Below are 20,000 nucleotides of genomic sequence, written 5' to 3' on the forward strand. Positions count from 1 at the left end.
ACAGATATGAAAAATGTATACATCAGCACTTCTGATAAGAACCGTCAGTTAAATCTCATCCTCCCTCAATAAAATCAAGATTGTACACTTTTAGGAGATTACGTATGAAAATCACGAAGAACTTTGCAAAGGAATAAGATCGTGGGTAGCACCTCTCTCAAGCCGAGGATTGAACCTAGAACCATCGCGTTGACAGTCAGCAGTTCTAACGATCGGCCCACGGGAGCGGCGCCCAGAAATAATCTCGCCAAATGTCTATTTAAACTAACATTTGTCCACCACTTTTACCGTGCTCTAACCGCTTGTTTATAAACATTTATTTTATCTATCTATCTGCTTATATATATATATATATATATATATATATATATATATCATTTTTTTTTTTTACTATAATAATTAAATACCTACAGACACTAGTGTTTCATCCTTTCGGGATTCTTCAGTGCAGGGTGTCACGATTACTACCAGTCGAACGATTCGAACCCCGCAACACGAGACATCTCTGGCTCGATTAGCGGAGACCGTATCCATTCGGCTACCATTAATCGTGTGAAATAGCGTTGAATTTTTAAACATTTTAATTTAAATGTTCATTACGTCAGACAGACAGTGATCAAATCGTTATACGATGATCTACGCATAAGAGCTAAATTGACCGACTTTTTTTTAATTCAACAGAAAGTGCTCAACGATAAGAAACGTATTTCTTAAAGGGGCTGTCATCATTTTTTTTTTTTTTTTTTTTTTTTACTATAATAATTAAATACCTACAGACACTAGTGTTTCATCCTTTCGGGATTCTTCAGTGCAGGGTGTCACGATTACTACCAGTCGAACGATTCGAACCCCGCAACACGAGACATCTCTGGCTCGATTAGCGGAGACCGTATCCATTCGGCTACCATTAATCGTGTGAAATAGCGTTGAATTTTTAAACATTTTATGTGTGTGTGTGCACATGTATATATATATAGAGAGAGGGGGGGCAGACAGACAAACAGACAGATAGATAATAGATAGGTACATAGATACTTAGATAAACAGATAGATAGACACATAACAGATTCCTCGGCCTAACTTTCACAGGAAACATGAGTTGGAACAATTACATTGAGAGCATTGCCAGGACCGCTGCGAAAAAGGTAGGTTCTCTCTACCGTGCTAGAAAGCTACTAACGCCCGAAAGTATCCTGTACCTCTATAAGTCCACCATCCGCCCATGTATGGAGTATTGTTGTTATATTTGGGCCAGGGCATCTGCTACTAGTCTCTCACTCCTAGACAAGGTTCAAAAGAGAGTCGCCAACCTAATAGGTCCTGAACTGTCATCTAAGCTTCAGCCTCTGTCCCATCGACGAAATGTAGCATCCCTCTACCTGCTCTACAAGCACTTTAACGGTAAATGATCTGACGAACTGCAAGCACTTGTACCCTCTCGAGGTAAATACCGCCGACAAACACAACAAGCAGCAAAATCCCACCCTTTCACAGTTGAGATTCCAGTGGTTTCTTCCTCAGAACCGCTAGACTTTGGAATACCTTTCGGGTTCCTGCTTCCCCAACTGTACTGACATGCAGAAGTTTAAGTGAACCGACATCTTGCTGCCCAACTCCCCACATAGTACCTCTGTAGCTTATGTCCCTGATAGTAGCCCCCTACATCAAAGTGGCAATGTGCCTTGTTTGGGGTGAAAATCTATTTTTTAAAAATTTAAAAATCTAGAGCTTCTGCCTGGCCTCTCTCTTTAACAAAACAATTGCAGACGCCGAATAAGTATTAATAAGTATACGAATAAGAATAAGCAATTGATTATTTTTTTGTTCTTTTTTTTTTTTTGCCTGTTTGTTTGCTTTTTTTATTTTTTTTGTCAAAAAGAGAAATTAATCGGATCCCCAAAAAAATGTCATTACATGTGCCGTTGCATGCATCATTGTAAAAAGAGAGGCTTCGTAAGTGTCCGGGCTGCTGAAGGTGCACAAAACCTTTCCTTATAATTTTCTTTGACAAACAAAAAAAAAAAAAACACGAAAATTTATAACAATTGAACCATTTTTAAAACTTTTTTTTTCTTGTAAATGTTTTGGAAAAACTTTTAAAAATCAAAAACAATTTTTGAACAAAAAAACAAATCACTTGAAAATAAAAAAAATAAAAAAATACATGAATTGTTTTGAAAGAAACCTTTTGTTTTCTAAACATTATGTATCAATAATGAAAACAAAAAAATACCATAAAAAATGGTTATATTACCCCCCCCATCTCCTGTATCAAAAATATTTACCATGTAACATCAAATGAATAATAAAACAAAATTAAGATGAATCGCTGTTTTTTTTTTTTGGGGGGGGGGTCTTTTTTATTTTTGCGATCTTCATTTTTTACTATTTTTCTGTGTTACCTATAACTGTCTGACTTGAAGAGGTCTACTGTGTGTGACAATTTTCCATGATATATTTCGGGGGATCCTCTTTTTCAAATAGTTGTTATAACAGATCTATTCAAAGCATGCTCGTTCGGCATAATTCGGCGGTTGACGTCATGTTCCGGCCAAAACTGAAGGGACGTTTAGAAATGTCCGGTTGCAAATCGGTACGAGTACCGAGTTAAAGAGAATTACAATTTCCTACCTAGGAGTAAGTGTCTTAGGCAAGTGCGTATACAATGTGATGATATATGAAAAAGTGAAAGATAACCAATAAGAATTACGAAAACCTTCTCAACTACAGATTAGCATGGTATCAGCTCATCGTTCAAATGACTCGACTTAACATCTACAGGCAACATAAATTGGAGCAAATACATTGAGAACATTGCCAAGGCATCTGCAAAGAAGGTGGGCTCCTTCTACCATGCTAGACAATCACTCACACCTAAGAGTTTGCTATACCTCTACAAAACAACCATTCGCTCATGCATGGAGTATTGTTGTCACATCTGAGATGGTGCATCCACCACTATACTCTCCCTATTCAACATGGTCTTAAAAGCAGTCTCAAATCTGATACTTTCCGCACATTCGGCCAACCACCAACCTCTGTCCCATCATCGTAAAGTTGAATCCCTTTGCCTGATTGACAAGTACTTTTATGGAATGTGAGCTGGTGAACTGAAAGCACTCTTGCCCCCTCGACGTGCGTACTGTCAACTAACCCGATAAGCAGCAAAATTGCACCCTTTCACTGTTGAGATCCCTAGATGCCGGAATATATATATATATATATATATATATATATATATATATATATATATATATATATATATATATATATATAGCTTAGAGCGTTAGAGGAAAGGAGCGAGCTCAATTCTATGAGAGGAGACTTATCTGGACAATATAAAGCTCATATATTGTAGCTTGTATACGAAAACAATAGGAGTGGGAAATGACGTCACATAACTATATATTGGTGGATATAGATTGGTTCATTTATTCAATAAGGGAATACAATCGATTAATTGGGGGATAGACGGGACTCTTTATGCCAAGGCATTTTAAAGCCTAATGCTTCTCATCCTCTATCCCCCAACTAATCGATTGTATTCCCTTATTGAATAAATGAACCAATCTATATCCACCAATATATAGTTCTGTGACTTTATTTCCCACTCCTATTGTTTTCATATATATATATATATATATATATATATATATATATATATATATATATATATATATATATATATATATATATATATACTAGCAAACGTACCTGTAGTCGACTGGGTTCAAAAACAGCTTACTGAAAATGGACTCTGATTTATGAAAGTATGATACGTTATGAAAAGGAAGGGTTGTAAATATGGGTTGAATTTGGGGGTATCAAAACCAAAGCAAAATATAATGAAAGTAAAAATAAAATAGATAAACCCCATAATTTATTATACCATACCTGTTCATACCGTAACACTTATCACAGTATTCTGTGAATCTATATTAAAAAACCTTGTTAAACTTTGTGACATATTTCTATTCTATGGAGGTCAGGTACGAACGAACACCCCATAATTTTATTATACCATATTTCTTCAAACTGAAACATAATTATCAAAGTATACTTATGCAGATCGATATGAAAAGTCTTTATTAAAGTGTGTGCCTATTTCAATTCTATGGAGGCCAGGCGCGAACGCAGACCCCACAATTTTAATGAACCACCGTTCTGCCAGATCAAACATACCCATTCCTGTATCTCGATACATCTTCTATCATAATATGTAATCAGTATTTGAAAATAGTCAACCATATAGGAGCCTATTCGTGACCACACACACACACACACTCACACATTCAGCTTTATATTATAGATATAGGTAGTAGTGTGACCATAATATTAGAATCAAGAAGTAACGGCAGAGTGTGTCGGTTACATAACCCATATAAATTACCAAAATGTTTTTTTTATGTTTTTTTTTAAGGTAAACAATATTGTAATGGCTACCTTTTGAAGAGTAATAAATGAGCAACTGAGAAAACTTGATATTTGAAGTTCAAAAAATTATCATATTACTATATATATATATATACATACATATATATATATATATATATATATATATATATATATATATATATATATATATATATATATATGTGTGTGTGTGTGTGTGTGTGTGTGTTTGTGGTTTTCTTGATTTGAAATGCAGACTTTCTTCACATGTCCCAAATTAAAATGGCCTTATAGAAAATATTAAACATGCAAATTATAGGTATTACTACATTTAATACTTCGAACAGTCTTCTGTCCTTTATTCCTCCAAGGTGTATAATTTCATAAAAATGTAATAAATATGAAACCTTAATATAAAGCCTGAACATATTCAACTTTGTTAATTTCCTCGTCTTAACGTTCGCGTGAAATCATCTTCCCGAATGAAAAGAAACCTTCATCTTTCATTAATATCAAACGGAAATGCTTTCGTCATTTTATTATTAAAAATAATTTATCCAATTTTCATTTTCACGAGAGAGTTAACACTTATCAAGGCCTGAAATTTACTCGAGGATAAGGGTTAATGGTCACCGACACAACTGCGTAATGATGGTTCGTGGCAGAAATTGAGTAGAATTTACTCAACAAGAACTTGTTTACATTACACTTGAAGACGACCATTTCGTAGTTAGTTGTAAAGCAGGCCAACAGAACAGAATACCACAAGCGAGCAGTTTTAGGAAAGAAGCATCTATTTTGTGTTTAGATTTAGGCACAGAAAGAGTGTGGGGGTAAATTGTTGATCGTGGTTGTAGGTCGACGAGTACGTTTTGTGAAAGTTTGGTAGGGGAGAATCATAGATTAAAGCTCAGACGAGCACCTGTGATTAAAATAATGATAAAACAGAGACAGACTAGCTACATTTCTTTTGTGGGAAAAGGATTGCAGGGAGGAGAAACAGGCATCACCTTCTAGGCCTTGAAACCGGTTTTGGACTCTGTCAAAGCAAGATAGGTATCCGAGCAACGCCTATCCAGGTGTAGCAACAGTACTCTATTTTATCTGGTTCTTATAAAGTCTGTATAAATACCTTCAACATATAAAACTCCTTAGGTTTTTCAAGAAAGAACCCATAAATCTATATATTCTGAACTTACATTATCCAAGGTACAAAGTGTCTTCAATAAGTTTCCGTATGGGTATTTTTATTGAGAGTACACACAGGAAATTCTAATCTCCTTCGGCTGCAATGCACTTGCTGTACCGTTCCAAAAATTTATACGAGGGGTGTGCAATAAGTAATCCCCTGGCCCACTTCTAGTTGTCTAATCTAGCTGAAATTTTGCATATGCAATGATTTATATCTCTACAGGTTATGTGGCAAATTACAGCTCTGAACTAATTGTGGTTTCTGTTTTACAAGTGTTTCAACTGAGTCAGGTGTGAAATGGAGCCTGCTGAATGTCGAGCAGTGATCCGGTTTTCATATTTGAAAGGACCCACACCACAGGAGACTTTTGATGAAATGAAAGAAATTTATAGTGATAATGCCCCATCATATGACCTTGTAAAACGCTGGCATCGTGAATTCAAACATGGTCGGAAATCTATGGAAACAGCTCCCAGACCTGGTCGCCCCCCCCCTTCTGCCATTGATGAGGCATCTGTCCGTAAAGATCGGCGCATTACTATTCGCTAAATAGCCCAAGCTAGTCAGGATTAGTACAGGGTCTGTGGAAACTATCATTCATGACCATTTGCATATGCGTAAGATATCCGCCAGATGGATTCCCATGTTGCTCACACCATTCCAGAAGCGAGAACGCGTTGAGTGCTCGAGGATGAATTTGGAGATGTGCCAAGAAGATGAGTCAAAGTTTTTTCAAAAGACTGATTACACAGGATGAAACCTGGGTCCATCACTATGATCCAGAGACAAAAGCCCAGTCAATGCAGTGGAAGCACTTGGACTCACCACCTCCAAAAAAGGCAAGGGTGCAGCCTTCCGCTGGCAAGGTCATGCTCACAGTCTTCTGGGACCAGGACGGAGTAGTGATGACAGATTTCCTGGCAAAGGGTACCACAATTACAGCAGCCTATTATGCTTCACTTTTGAGGAAATTAAGGGAAGCTATCAAAATCAAGAGGCGGGGCAAGCTCAGCAAAGGCAACCTCCTCCTGCAGGACAACGCTCCGGTCCACAACTCGCATGTCGCCAGATCAGAAGGACGTGCGTGTGGTTATGAAATCCTTCCCCATCCTCCCTACTCTCCTGACCTGGCACCTTCTGACTTTCACCTCTTCCCAGCCATGAAGTTGTTTTTGAAAGGAAAGATGATGCAGCCTTGATTTCTGAAGTCACGTCGTGGTTGGAGGACCAACTTAGGGTGTTCTACAAAAACGGTCTCCAGAGCTGCATCAAACGATGGGAGAAATGCATAACTCTGGGTGATTTCTATGTAGAGAAAGACTAATAACTGTGCCAAGTTTCGTTGCTCTACTGTTATGGGAAGTGAATCAGGGGCATTACTCATTGCACGCCCCTCGTAGAAGACTCTATGGAAGTCCTCTTGTGTAAGCTTATAAATTACTCTTTTCACAGCTTTTTTCATCTCCTCAATTGCCCCATAACAACGTCCTCTAAGCTTTCCCTTGATTCCAGAGAATAACCAAAAGTCACAGAGAGCAAGATCTAGACTATAAGAAGGTGAGGAATTGGCTTGGTACTCATCTTGGTCAAATAGTCTTCAACACAGATGGGGTTGCAGACTGGTGTATTCGCGCAAATCTTCTGCATTTTTAGTTGCTTGCAAATAATTGTGTGTACAGCTCCACACTGATATCAAAATGTGGACACACGACTGCCTTATCCATAAAATTCTTTATTTGGCCAATCAACTCTGGTGTTATGATTTTCTTACTCTTTCCACACCTCTCATCGTTCCTCACAGACTCTCTGCCTTCCTTGAATCGCTTATGCCACTCAAAAACTTATGCTCGATTCATGCAAGAAAGTCCAAAAGCAGTCTGAAGCAGTCCATACGTTTCTGTGGCATTTTTCCAAGTTATAACCGAATTTTATTGCATATCGTTCTTCTAAAGGGTCCTCACGTCCAGATTGCATTTTTACATTTTCCAGCTGTGACAATTAGGCTTTAGTAGGGTGTATTCCAATTCCTGCTGTAGCTGTTCATTTGAATTGAAATCATAAACATTGGTCAGTTATCTCATAAGTAAGAACATACTGAATTTTCAAGAGTCTATGACAATTTTAAATGCCAGAACAAAAAAGTCTTAAAACTTATTGAAGCCACCTCATATGTTTCTTGATTATTATTATTGGAATAGGATTCTATTATTACGTAAATATCTGACACAATAGCTAATGAAAATTGTGATACGCATGTAGGTCCAAAATTGAAGCCTGCTATTTTTTAACTCAAAAGCTCAAGGGCTACGAAGACGGGATTTGTACCATTAAAACAAGCGATCTTTTGTGTTCCAAAATTTATTTTATACATAGTCACCAACATTCTCAATGCACGTTTGCCAGCCATGAACCATGGCCGTGCGTGGGTATTCGAAGCGTTCTTTATCATACGACGTTGTTTCAAAAGTAAAGATTACTATTTTTTGTTGACTCAAAAAAGTTTATACGAAACGTTTTGTACTACAGAATTAAGTTTTTCTACATAGACAGCACTATTCTTGATACATTTTTGTCAGGAATTCGAATAACGGATTTCTACTTCCGATGCACGTCCATGACAGAGGTTGTTTCCTTAAAGTATCAAACCGTCAATATCTGTAACAGAGAAATGAAAATTTCAGGTCATGAATAAGGTCAGTCATCATAACAATAGAATTTGCAATCCCCTTTAATACATTCGGGCGGAATTAAAAAATAGCATGTATTACATTTGGAAGGCCCTTCATGCAGAGTCTCGCTCTAACAAATCCCGGAGCAGTCTCTGATGACCTACAAAGTGGAACGATAAATTTATCGCCCTAAAGAAAACAATACTACAAGGTTGTTGTTTTTTTTTGGGGGGGGGTTAAACTTTTATTGAAAAAAATCAATTCAGATAACTTGATTATCTAGTAGAGCCTACATCTATTCAATCAATTCAGCCTCAACCACCACCTTGATGCAGGTCCAGAACTGGGAGCAAGCGTCGGCAGGAGCTCGGCAAATACTTGGCATATGGCGGCGATCAGGCTGTCTTTGGCATTGTGGAAGGTCATGTTGGTGATGTTCTCGACGTATGACAAAACGAAGTAGTCCAGCGAGTTCAGGTCAGAGTAGGATGGGGTCAGTGAGAGAAGCACTCCTTCTGAAGCCAAGCCCTGGTTTCTTTAGACTTGTGTGCGGGCGCCGAGTCCTACTGCCACACCCAGGGTCTGCCAGCGGCATCTGATTGCACCAGGATATCACCACATTCTTCAGCACACCCAGGTACACGTTGATGTTGACTTTCAACCCGACTTCGAAGATGTGCGGTGGTATAATTTGTGGCTCTCACTTGAAACCCTGCCAAAGACCATAACCAGGGCTCGAAACTTCGTTGAGCTGTGCCCTCAAGCGTTTCAGATATGATAGAAGGCTCCTATCGCTCTTGAGATTTGTACATAACTGGCCAACTAGTAGATGGTCTGCAACATAAAAATGCGACTACTTTTTATTACATAAAAAAATATTGTAAATTTCACTTTGATTTACATATCAATCTTTATAAATTACAAATAAAAATACTTTACGGCACAACCCCGTTGACACGCCGGTTCTCGATAGATCACTCTAGTTAAGCAACGATGAGTCTGACCAGTACCAGATAGGTGACTATTCGGGAAGGGTAGGTGCTGTATGTACCGCGCTAAGTCAAAAAAATTTCGAGGTTAGTATCTGGGGGCGCGTTTTACTCACAAGGGTGAGGATACACCCCCAAATCATGACGAAAAGTAACGGGAAACAAGCATATTTACTTGTCTTCATGGGATTACAATGGCTTTACAATTTGGAGAGCTATGGTCGCAGATACTGTTAAAATCACATGACCGCTGTATGCATGCAAAAATAGACGCCTGCCGGGGTCAATACTATTAATAAAAAATTACTCTTCCTTCTTCTGTATAAATAATTTTTATTGTCAGTGATGAGCCAAATATCTCTACAAATCTGCTATTAGATCATGCATGGAGTTCTGTTGTTATAGTGAGGTTGGTGGATCTGTGCCCCGTTTGATAAATTGCAGAAACGTATTTGTAATTTGATTGTCCTCACACATTCTTCCTCACTGCAACCTTTTTCACACAGTTGCTAGTCTCAGTCTTTTCTACAAATACTATTATGTCATGTATTCTTCAGAATTGTTTGATCTATTTCCTGCTTCCTTTGTTCCAGCTCGTTTGATTCGTCGATCTAGTAGTCTCCATCAATTCGCTGTTTTAATACCTCACTGTAATACAGCTTCCTATTCCAGTTGTTTTTTTTTCTAGGAGTTGTAGAACTCTCTTCTTGCTCACTGTTTTCTTTCTACCTACAGCCGTTGCTTTTGCAAGACTAATATCTGTCTTTTCGATAACCACCTTTCGTTCTTGTTAGATTTTTTTTGAACTCAAGTGGTTTCACGTCTTGTCTGGAGCGATTTCTATAAAAATATCCTTTAGATAACTAAAATGAATATTTCTCTTGTTTAATTATCTATTTAAAAGTGTGGTTATAATGATATTCGAAAACAAGGCTACACCAAAAGGAGGGCACTCTTATATTATTGTCCGGGGTATCCAGATTGGCCTTTTTAAACCCAAATTTTGCGAATTTGAAATAGTTTAGCCTTCATAAAAATAGTGTTTGGCCTTTTTCAAATTTCAAAGCGTAATGTACCGACTAACTAAGGAAGTGACAAGCAGAACATTACATAGATTTTCTTTTTACCATAAAAACTAATTATCGATTATATATTATTCAAATGAATAAAACAAGTGTATTTATTTATTTTTTGATCGACTTGACAGAATTAGATTTTGGAACAATTCATGTTAAAATGAGTAAAGTCGATATTGTTTACCTTAACTTCATAAGATTTTTTACAAATAACCATCAATTTTTACAAATAACCATCAATTTTTACAAATAACCATCATTTTTTACAAATAACCATCAATTTTTACAAATAACCATCAATTTTTACAAATAACCATCATCTTTTACAAATAACCATCATTTTTTTACAAATAACCATCAATTTTTACAAATAACCATCATTTTTTACATGTGTGTCAAATCTGATAGCAGAATCCGACCCTTCCTAGACAAGAGAAAAATCCAACTTGTTTTCGATCACCATACGTCTAAACAACATAATACCCACACAGTTGTACCCTAGAGGTCGATCTTTGGGCCTTCATTATACCTAACTAGCTGGTAACCCGCCGTTGCCCGGTCGTACAACACGCTTAAACATATTTTAATTTATGCAAATTGCATTCATATTATTATAGAATCTATCCGCTAGTCGTTATTATATATTACGAGGAATAATTTGCCCATTAGACTATTTCGCAATGATGATGATGATGATGATAATGATGATGATGATGATGATGATGATGATGATGAAGAAGAAGAAGAAGAAGAAGAAGAAGAAGAAGAAGAAGAAGAAAAAATTATCCATCAAATTCCGCCTGTGTTTGTTTACAATATCACGTCAGTTGATACCTGGGCTTGGCGATGAATGCCCTGGAAAGTCACTTCTGATTAATGTTTAGTTTTTAAAATATGCAAACGAAGAAATGATTTGCGACGATTTTAAATGGCATTTCTTTTTTTATCGTAAATGGAACTCATTAAAAAGAAAAAAATAAAAATAAAATGGCGAGATACATATCTAAGAACACTTCCAGATATACATCATCTTTGTATGAAATTTCCAAAAGATAGGCTCAGTCGTTTCGAAACCTATAAGGAAGGATCTCACACACATGCACAGAGTGACTTTTGTATAATAGTAGATATATTCATAAATGACCTCCCTGATAAAATTCTGACCGAGATGGGTATATTTGCTGATGACACAACGCTCTATAATAGACATGACGACTGTACACATATCCAATTGCAGAAATTCTAAAAAAAATAATAATAATAATAATAAAAAAAGCGTAGTAGAATAGGGCCCTTAAGTGGATGGTTACATTGAATACTACTAAGAGTAAGCTTCTTTCCCTTAACAACAAAAATATCTTTTCAACTACCGATTAACATAACAAATAAAATCCTACCAAAGAGCCTATCCTTCAAACTGTCCCATCGCCGAAATCTTTCATGTCTGTGTCAGCTTTACAATCACTTTAATGGAATACACTTTGATGAACTCATAACAGTAACCAGACAAGCAGCAAAATCTCACCCCTTCACTGTAAAAGCTCTTAGATGCCGAAAGGCCATATAGTAGTTTTTTTCTTCCATCAGACTGTCATATATTGGTATTCTCTCCCTGTTTCCTGCTTCCCTGACTGTATTAAGCTGCGAAGTTTAAATGTAATGTGAACTGACATCTCGCTGCTCAACTCCCCCACAGTTCCCTGTTAGACACGATCCTAAATAACTATTTACGCTCCAAGTGGCAATAAGTCTTTTTAGAATAAAAAAAAAATGTACGAACATAAAATGCCCTAATGTATTTTATGTAGATGGATTGGACGAAAAAAGTTTATAGTGTTCCTCATTGAACCCCGGGCAACGACGAGTCATCTTGCTAGTGCCATACAAGAACGATATTCACAATACGCAATGAAAACATAAAATACTCATACAAAGTTGTGTATTCATAAACATATACACACACACACACACACACACACACACACACACACATATATATATATATATATATATATATATATATATATATATATATATATATATATATATATATGGGCTATAAAATACCTCTTTCCTAAAAACAAACAAGCAAAAAAAATGGCAGACTAAATAGAAAGAATCATCGCTTCTAAAGAGCATGTCATCTCCATCGGAAATCGTCTTATCTAACTTTTACCATTCATGTTTTTTTTTACGCAAACTGGTGTACAGTTTTTTGTTTGTTTGTTTGGTTGGTTGGTTATTATTTTTTATTCTATTTTCTTTTAGTTTTTATTCTGTTCATTGATCGTCTGACCCTCTGACCGGAAGGGGCAAAACATTTAGACCTTGGTTCCGCCTGGCTTTAACCAGCGCTCAGATAGATAGGTAATTACATCGGACATTACATCGTTTCGATTAATAGCTCTATCCGGATAAGCAAGCTTTATGGAGATTTAATTTGAGCTTTTAGCCGGCCCTTTGCGACTCTTTAATCTCTAATTTATTGGCACGCGAAAGGCGGAGTGGAGGAAATGGTGATCTGTCGATCGGTTTGAACTTTGATTCAAAGAATTAGGCGAATGGGACAAGGCGAGATTTGGCAAGATTTGACGAGATCTGATATTTTTTAATAGCCGAGTGTCCATATTTTTCTCTCTTCTTTCTCTGCAGCCTAATAATTTGTGCAAAATGTCTTACCATTGGCGAAAATTTGAGTTTTTTTTTTTAATTTCTTCAACGTTTTTTCTTGACTTTTTTCCCCGTTGATGGTTATTACATATTTTTGTACTCTTTTTATTAATTTATTTTTTATCATTCATTTTTATCCGCGTGATTCTGTTTTTTTTTTTGTTGTTGTTGTTTGTTTTTGTTTTTTTTTTCGGTTTATTTTGTATTTAAATACTTTTTGTCCGGGCGATTTTTTATGTCACTTATATGACAAAGCTAAAACACTTTATAAAGGAATATTTCTTAATAATAACTTAGAGACACTTTTACTTGCTTTAAGGAAATAAGAATGACAAAGATATTTTATTAGAATTTTTTTTTGCGGGTGGAGGGGGGAATATGACTATGTTTTTATTTTTTAATACTTGTAATTAATGAATATTTACAAAGTCCATCCCGAGTATTGACGAAGAATCTTAAGCCAGTAATGGAAATGTCTAAAGTGGTTTACAATAAGCACGCGAAGCGTTACATTCGTGTTAGGTTTAAACAAAATTTAATCTTTCAAAGTGGCTTTCAGATCGTAAAATACTTCGTGCATGTCCCGGCATTTATATTAAAAAAAAAATTAAAAAATATATATTTTAATACAATAAAAAAATATTTAAAAGTGAAGACTATATTTTTAAGTTAACTTTACAATAAATCTTTTACTATGTAAAACCATTATGAAAAAAAAGAACATTTAAACGTTCTGTAGAATAATCCAATGCGAATGTTACTTCGATGTTTGTCTGTCTGCACCACGATTTTTTTTTAAATTAGAAAATTAAAAAGAAAACAATTATATAGTTATTGAATCCCTTTCTTTCTCTGTCTCCAATAAAACATTGAAGAAGCCCAGTAAATGTTTCTTTGTCTCTTTCTTACATAAAACATTTTAAAGTGGAGACTATTTTTATGGATTTTTTTTTAATATATTATTTTATATAAAATCACTCTTTAAATTAAAACACTTCAAAATAAAGATTAAAACACATTCTGATTATAACATAATTTATTAAAAATAAAACTATGATTATAGCTAAACGAGGGAGGAACATAGACGAATGAAAGATGGGTCACAAGGATGGTGAGAGAATCAAACGTCGTAGACAAAACAAGAGCCAGACGATGACATTACGTCATGTTTTCGAGCGAGAGAAACATAAATTTTCGGGTCAGTTCTCTACGGAAAGGCGTGCGAGTGAGACCCACTTATAAAGTAGAATGATCTAAGGCGAATGTTACTTTGATATCTGTCTGTCTGCGTCACGTATTTCTAAAATTAGGAAGTTAAGAAGGAAATAATTATTTAGTCTCTCTCTCTCTTTCTTTCTCTATCTCTCTCTCCTGAATCCATTCTCTCCAATAAAACCTTTCAAAAAACTTAGCTAATGTTTCCATGTGTCTTTCACGCATGTGAATTTTTTTTTGTCTTAATTAAACAGATGATATCTCACCACTAGATGAGAGGCTCGCGATTACTTATGAAACGCGTGGAAGAGAAACAGCATCAGACAAGGCGATAATAACCAGCACGTATAAACACTCTTAACGCTAATAATGTAAAAGACTGATAATCTCAGTGGACTTTACTTCGATGCCTGTGTGTCAATCATTTCTTACATAATTAAGTTAGTAAGTAAATAACTAGAGAATACAACTTGGGTCTCTTTCTCTCTGTCTCTCTCCTTCCCTCTCTCTCTCTCTCTCTCTCTTTCTTTCTCAACCTAAATCCTTTCTCTCCAATAAAACTGAGGTCTAAAATGTAAAAGCAAATAAAAATGCTGAAATAGAATAAACTACTCACACGCAGCGTTCTTTCCATATTGATCGTCAGATAACGAGATCAGAGAAGGAAAAAGAATTTTAAAAAACGTAAGTTTGTGGATTCTTTATATACATACTTGCCTGGGTGCCCGGCGTTGCCCGGGTGTTAGGAGGTGTGTGTTGATCAAAATAAAAAATGTGATAGTAGACAGGCAGGCTCGAACCCGTACCGTGAAAGAGGAAAAGAACGTGAAAAAAAACGTTACGTGGTTGCTGTTGCGCCCATTACCAAACCGGAAGTTACGTAGGTTTAAATTAATGCTAGACAATCGAAAAGACGCGATGACTTTCTAAAATATCAGCGAAAAAAGCGACCCCTCCCTGTAGAAAAGCGCCCAGTTGAGGGTGAAAGAATTAATGTTTTTGTCCAATTTTTTTATATTTGTCGTCCGATGGGTCGAGCTTCACAATGATATACATCTTGTAAAAATCTGTCGCCTCTATCGTAAGTTTTAGGCAGACATACATAATACATACATTTAAACAAGCAGGTGAGATTTGTATTATCGATGGCATTAATTTGCATAAGAAGGATGAATTGTAGAAAACAGCAATCGAGTTTTTACAACTGAACGAGATAGAGAGAGCAAAGACGTTGAGAGTTATTAATGTGACTTGAATTAAGAGCAGTTGGTACAAATAGCGAAGTTGGAGAGAAGGCGTCCGAATAATTTGTTTTGCATAAAATAACCTTCAAGAAAACTCAACTTACGTTTCTTTGTGTTTTTAATGCATGATAACTTATCATTCTTCGTTAAATAGACAATCGCCAACCACTAGACTAAACGAACACTCATGACGCGCGACGGTGTAGAAACCGCGTCAGGCAAGATGATAAAACACTTGCCTATAAATACCCGCACATGTGTGTATAAATATGTTTAAATAGTTTATTGATATTTTGTTGTTAAAAACCTTACAATAATTGTTAGTGTGTTCGCTGATGCGCGATGAGACCTGGATTTAATCTTTACTCACACCAAAGTCTACAATTTAGGAATCAATCAGTATGATAATGTGAGGATCTGGGGTAAGTAGAGTAAACATTGAGAAAAGGATGGCGCCCTCCTCTACATCTATGTGCATTAGCTAATGAAAAAGGATTTTCCAGGATAAAGTTTACTTTATTTAAGTATAATAAAAACCAGTTGCAAATATGGTTGGTTGGTTGGTTGGTTGGTTGTTTTACGGCATATCAACCCTTTTCAGGTTATTTAATGCCGAATACAGTGATTTTGAAGAAAAGCACTTTTAAATAGAAAATATTTGGGGTTTTTTTCTATATTTAACCCATAGTTGGGACCCTAACAGGTACTACCACTCCGGGTCAGAGTGGACCTGGGAGCAATGGCAAGTAAGTGGTGGCTCCACACTCCCCAAAACCCGCAAGCTGGGGCCTCACCATCGAATATAGTTTAAGGTCATATCCAGGACCAGTTGCAAATATAGTAAATGATTAATCTCTATTGTTATATAAGATGATCTTTTTCATCATGTTGTCAGGGTTATTTTTGTACTCTTCCGGAGTACTCCCATCGTGGAGAGCTGCTCTCCTCTGTTTAACTTTCATCTCTTACCTAGTTGCACTGATTTACAAGACGTTTTTGTATATACCAGAGAGCTTCGCCACATGCTTGCAAACAAAATTCTGTTACTTATCACAGTCTCACCCCTTATCCTTTCGACTCTCCTCTTTAGTGCTCTTTTTCTTTATCTTTCTTGAGTGAAATCTTCTAGATCTGATTTTTACAACACCAGACATATCCATTTTCATTTTAACATCCTACGACGGACATCCCAAAAGTAATGCATCCTATTTTTTTTTACTCTGCCGGAATGAATCAGAGGCGATTTCAAATTGCATTGTTATGATGATTGAACATGCATTAGTCACCTGTTGGTGGTATTGACGAAGCACAAAAGGTCGGATTCTGGGGGGAAAAAAAATCGCTCTATTAATGGTACAACTTCCTGGAACGACCTCTGTATGGCAAAGCGCGCTTCAGACGTCTATGCACAGCAATTGTCCATCACTGGCAAAAGTGCATTGTTAAGTCAATAAGAACCAATGCGCATTTTATAATGTAGAAATATGGTGACTATGTAGAAAAATGAATTCTGGAGCACAAAAAGGGTAGCTTGTTTTAATGGTACTACTCCCGTCTTCGTAGATTTTCAACATTTTGAGTTAAAATAAAAAATAGGAGGCTTTACTTTTGGAATTATCCTGTATGACAAAATGCGCTACAGACATCCATGCACAGCCATCATTCTATAGCTGGCAAAAGTTCATTGAGAATGGTGCCGACTATAGAAAAATGAATGGTGAAGCACAAAATGTCGCTCGTTTTAATGGTACCATTCCCGTCTTCGTAACTCTTCAATATTTTGAGTAAAGATAAAAATAGGAGGCTTTACTTTTGGAACGACTCTCGTATAACAAAGCGCGCTCCGCATGACCATGCACTGCCATCGTTGATTGTGAATGGCGGTGACTATCTGGAATAATAAATCCTGTATCATAAGAGGTATTTTATTTTAATTGTAATACTCTCGACTTCGTCGCTTCTTAAGACTTTGTAATCAAAATAAAAATAGTTTTTATTTGGGAATGACTCTCGTATAACAAAGAGCACTCCCTGCGGTATTTTTTCTTTTTTTTTTTTTTTTTTTTTTACAAGGTGATCACCACTTGTCATGGCCCGGAAGTCACTCGGCGATAAGGCTTATTGCGTGTACAGCACGTTAATGTTGACACTTAATAAAGTGTCTACTTAAGGGGGGTGTTCATCAGGAATTTTTTTATGTTGGACTTGAAGACATCCAAGTTGTAGTCAGGTAGGAAACAGGCAGACGGAACACAGGCGTGCACTTCTAAGAAAGCTTTGTTCATGAAATCTACATTTTGGTTTTGGCACAGATAAAGAGTGGGGAAACTTTTTGACAGTGGTTTCAACTAGACGGGCGTTTTTCGTGAAAGATCGGCGAGGGGGACCAGGGATTGGAGCTCAGACGAGCACCTGTCATGGAAGTAACGATAAAACAAAGACAGGCTCGCAACGTCTCTCCTGTGCGAGAGAGGTTGCAGGGAAGAGAAAAGGGCATCCCCCCACTAAGCACGGTCATATACAGCCATCGTTCATTGCTGCATTGGGGATAATGGTGACTATGTAGTAAAATGAATTTTGGCGCAAAAAAGGTTGTTCGTTTTAATGGGAGCACTCCCGTCTTCATAGTTTAAAAAAGAAATAGTAAAAAATAGGAGACTTTACTTTTGAAACGACCCTCGTATTAATTATTAATTAAAGCGCTGGTTTGAAATAATCTCATAACTTATATATACGTTTACAAAGCATACCTTATATATTGTGTTAAAAGTAGTAGCCGTTCTTTTAGGGGACGGCTACTATACAGCGAGACATGATGGAGTATGTAAGTACCTCCACTAGACCATCTGTAAAAAATTAAACATCCAGTGTAGCAGCAAGTCCTGGGAACATCAACCTCAAAGAACAGTTGAAACTGACTTATATACCATACATTACAACCATGTAATCCCTACAACCACCTACCTTGAAAATGCTGCTGTGAAACCTGACATAGTTATATGGAATAAGTCAGAGAGAGTGGCAACCTTGGTTGAAGTGAGTGTCCCTAATGATGGTGGTGTGAACAGCTGAAAGAGAGAAACAGACCAAATATCAGGGTCTCATGTATGATATGAAAAGAAACTGGAATCTTCGAGAGATATCAATCATATCAGTTATTATAGGTGCCACAGGACTTATGAAGAAGAACCTGAAGTCCTACCTAACTAATATTCCTGGTGAACCAAGTGCAATGAGATCCAGACAATTGCACTTAAGGGAACAACGAGGATACTAAAAAGAGCTCTCGGTTGGCTTCAATAAAAAGCAGGGGAATGTTGGCAGCTGGTTTGGCTGCCTCATACCCAGCATTACAATTCTTCAAAGGAAGAAAATTAATGTTATGTTTTCATTAGTGAATTCGATATTTTTTTAAATATATAATACATAGGTCTTTTATCGTTGCTTATATTCTTCGACAAATTTGCACGGCAGCATGATTCTTCTCCATTCTATTGATGGCCGTCTCATTAGTTTATCTAGACGAATAAAACTTCTAGATTCTTCATGCTATCATTGGAATCGTCTGGGCAGGAAGGTGCCAAACAAAAATGTCGTGATTTTTTGTTGTTCACTCAAAAGCTGGCACATATTTTTTTAATGAAAAATATATCTGTTTTTTGTCAGTGCAAAACTAATTCAATAAAAACAAATTGAAGAATGTATACAACATTCTTGTAATAATTATTGGCCAATTATTTTACGAAACTTTAAGAAAATTAAACTGCAAATCATAAAAAAACATTCATTGTAATGTAGGTTTTATGAATAAATATTGATGTTTTTTAATTTATAGCAAACCATTTTTATATAGTTTACCTTTTTATGATTTTTAAATTTAAATCGAGATAAATATTTATAGTTTTTTACCGTTAAGGCACTCAGCTTTACAGCACCTCTCGGTGTTTTCCGTATACCGCCCGAACAATTCCGACAGTAGTCCATATGCTATATACTTCTTTTTCAGAATGCAAGTGCACAGACATTCTTCTTCTTTTTCTTCTTCTTCTTCTTCTTCTTCTTCTTTCTTTCTTTCTTCCTTCCTTTATTTTTTCCTTTCTTCCTTTTTAATCATTCTCTTTTTCTTTTTCTCTTTTATTATTCCTTCTTCTTCCATTTCTTCCTTTCCTTCTTCTTCCTCAACCTTTTCTTCTTCTTCCTCCTCTTTTTATTCGTTTCTTTTTCTTCCTCTTCTTCTTCTTCTTCTTCTTCTTCGTCCTTTTTTCTTTTTCCTCTTTTCTTCTGCTTCTTTTTCTTTTTCTTCTTCATTTTCTTCTTCTTCTTCTTCGACGATCAGGATGTTAAATTATCAATTATTTATATCAGTCAGCACTTCTTAATGAACTGCTTTTCATCAAGAAGTTGGTTCTTTCCTGACTTGGCCTTCGGCGAGGAGCAAAGTGTAGTATCTGGATTTTTTCACATTAAAACTGACCTTGTGTCTAACTTTTTCAAACTTTAATGTTTTTACAAATAAATGTCTTTATATATGTGGGTCTTTTATCACTTCTTTC

The sequence above is a fragment of the Euprymna scolopes genome, chromosome 32 (genome assembly GCF_053919585.1).
Source record: "Euprymna scolopes isolate OS-2025 chromosome 32, ASM5391958v1, whole genome shotgun sequence".
NCBI classification, from domain to species: Eukaryota; Metazoa; Mollusca; class Cephalopoda; order Sepiida; family Sepiolidae; genus Euprymna; species Euprymna scolopes.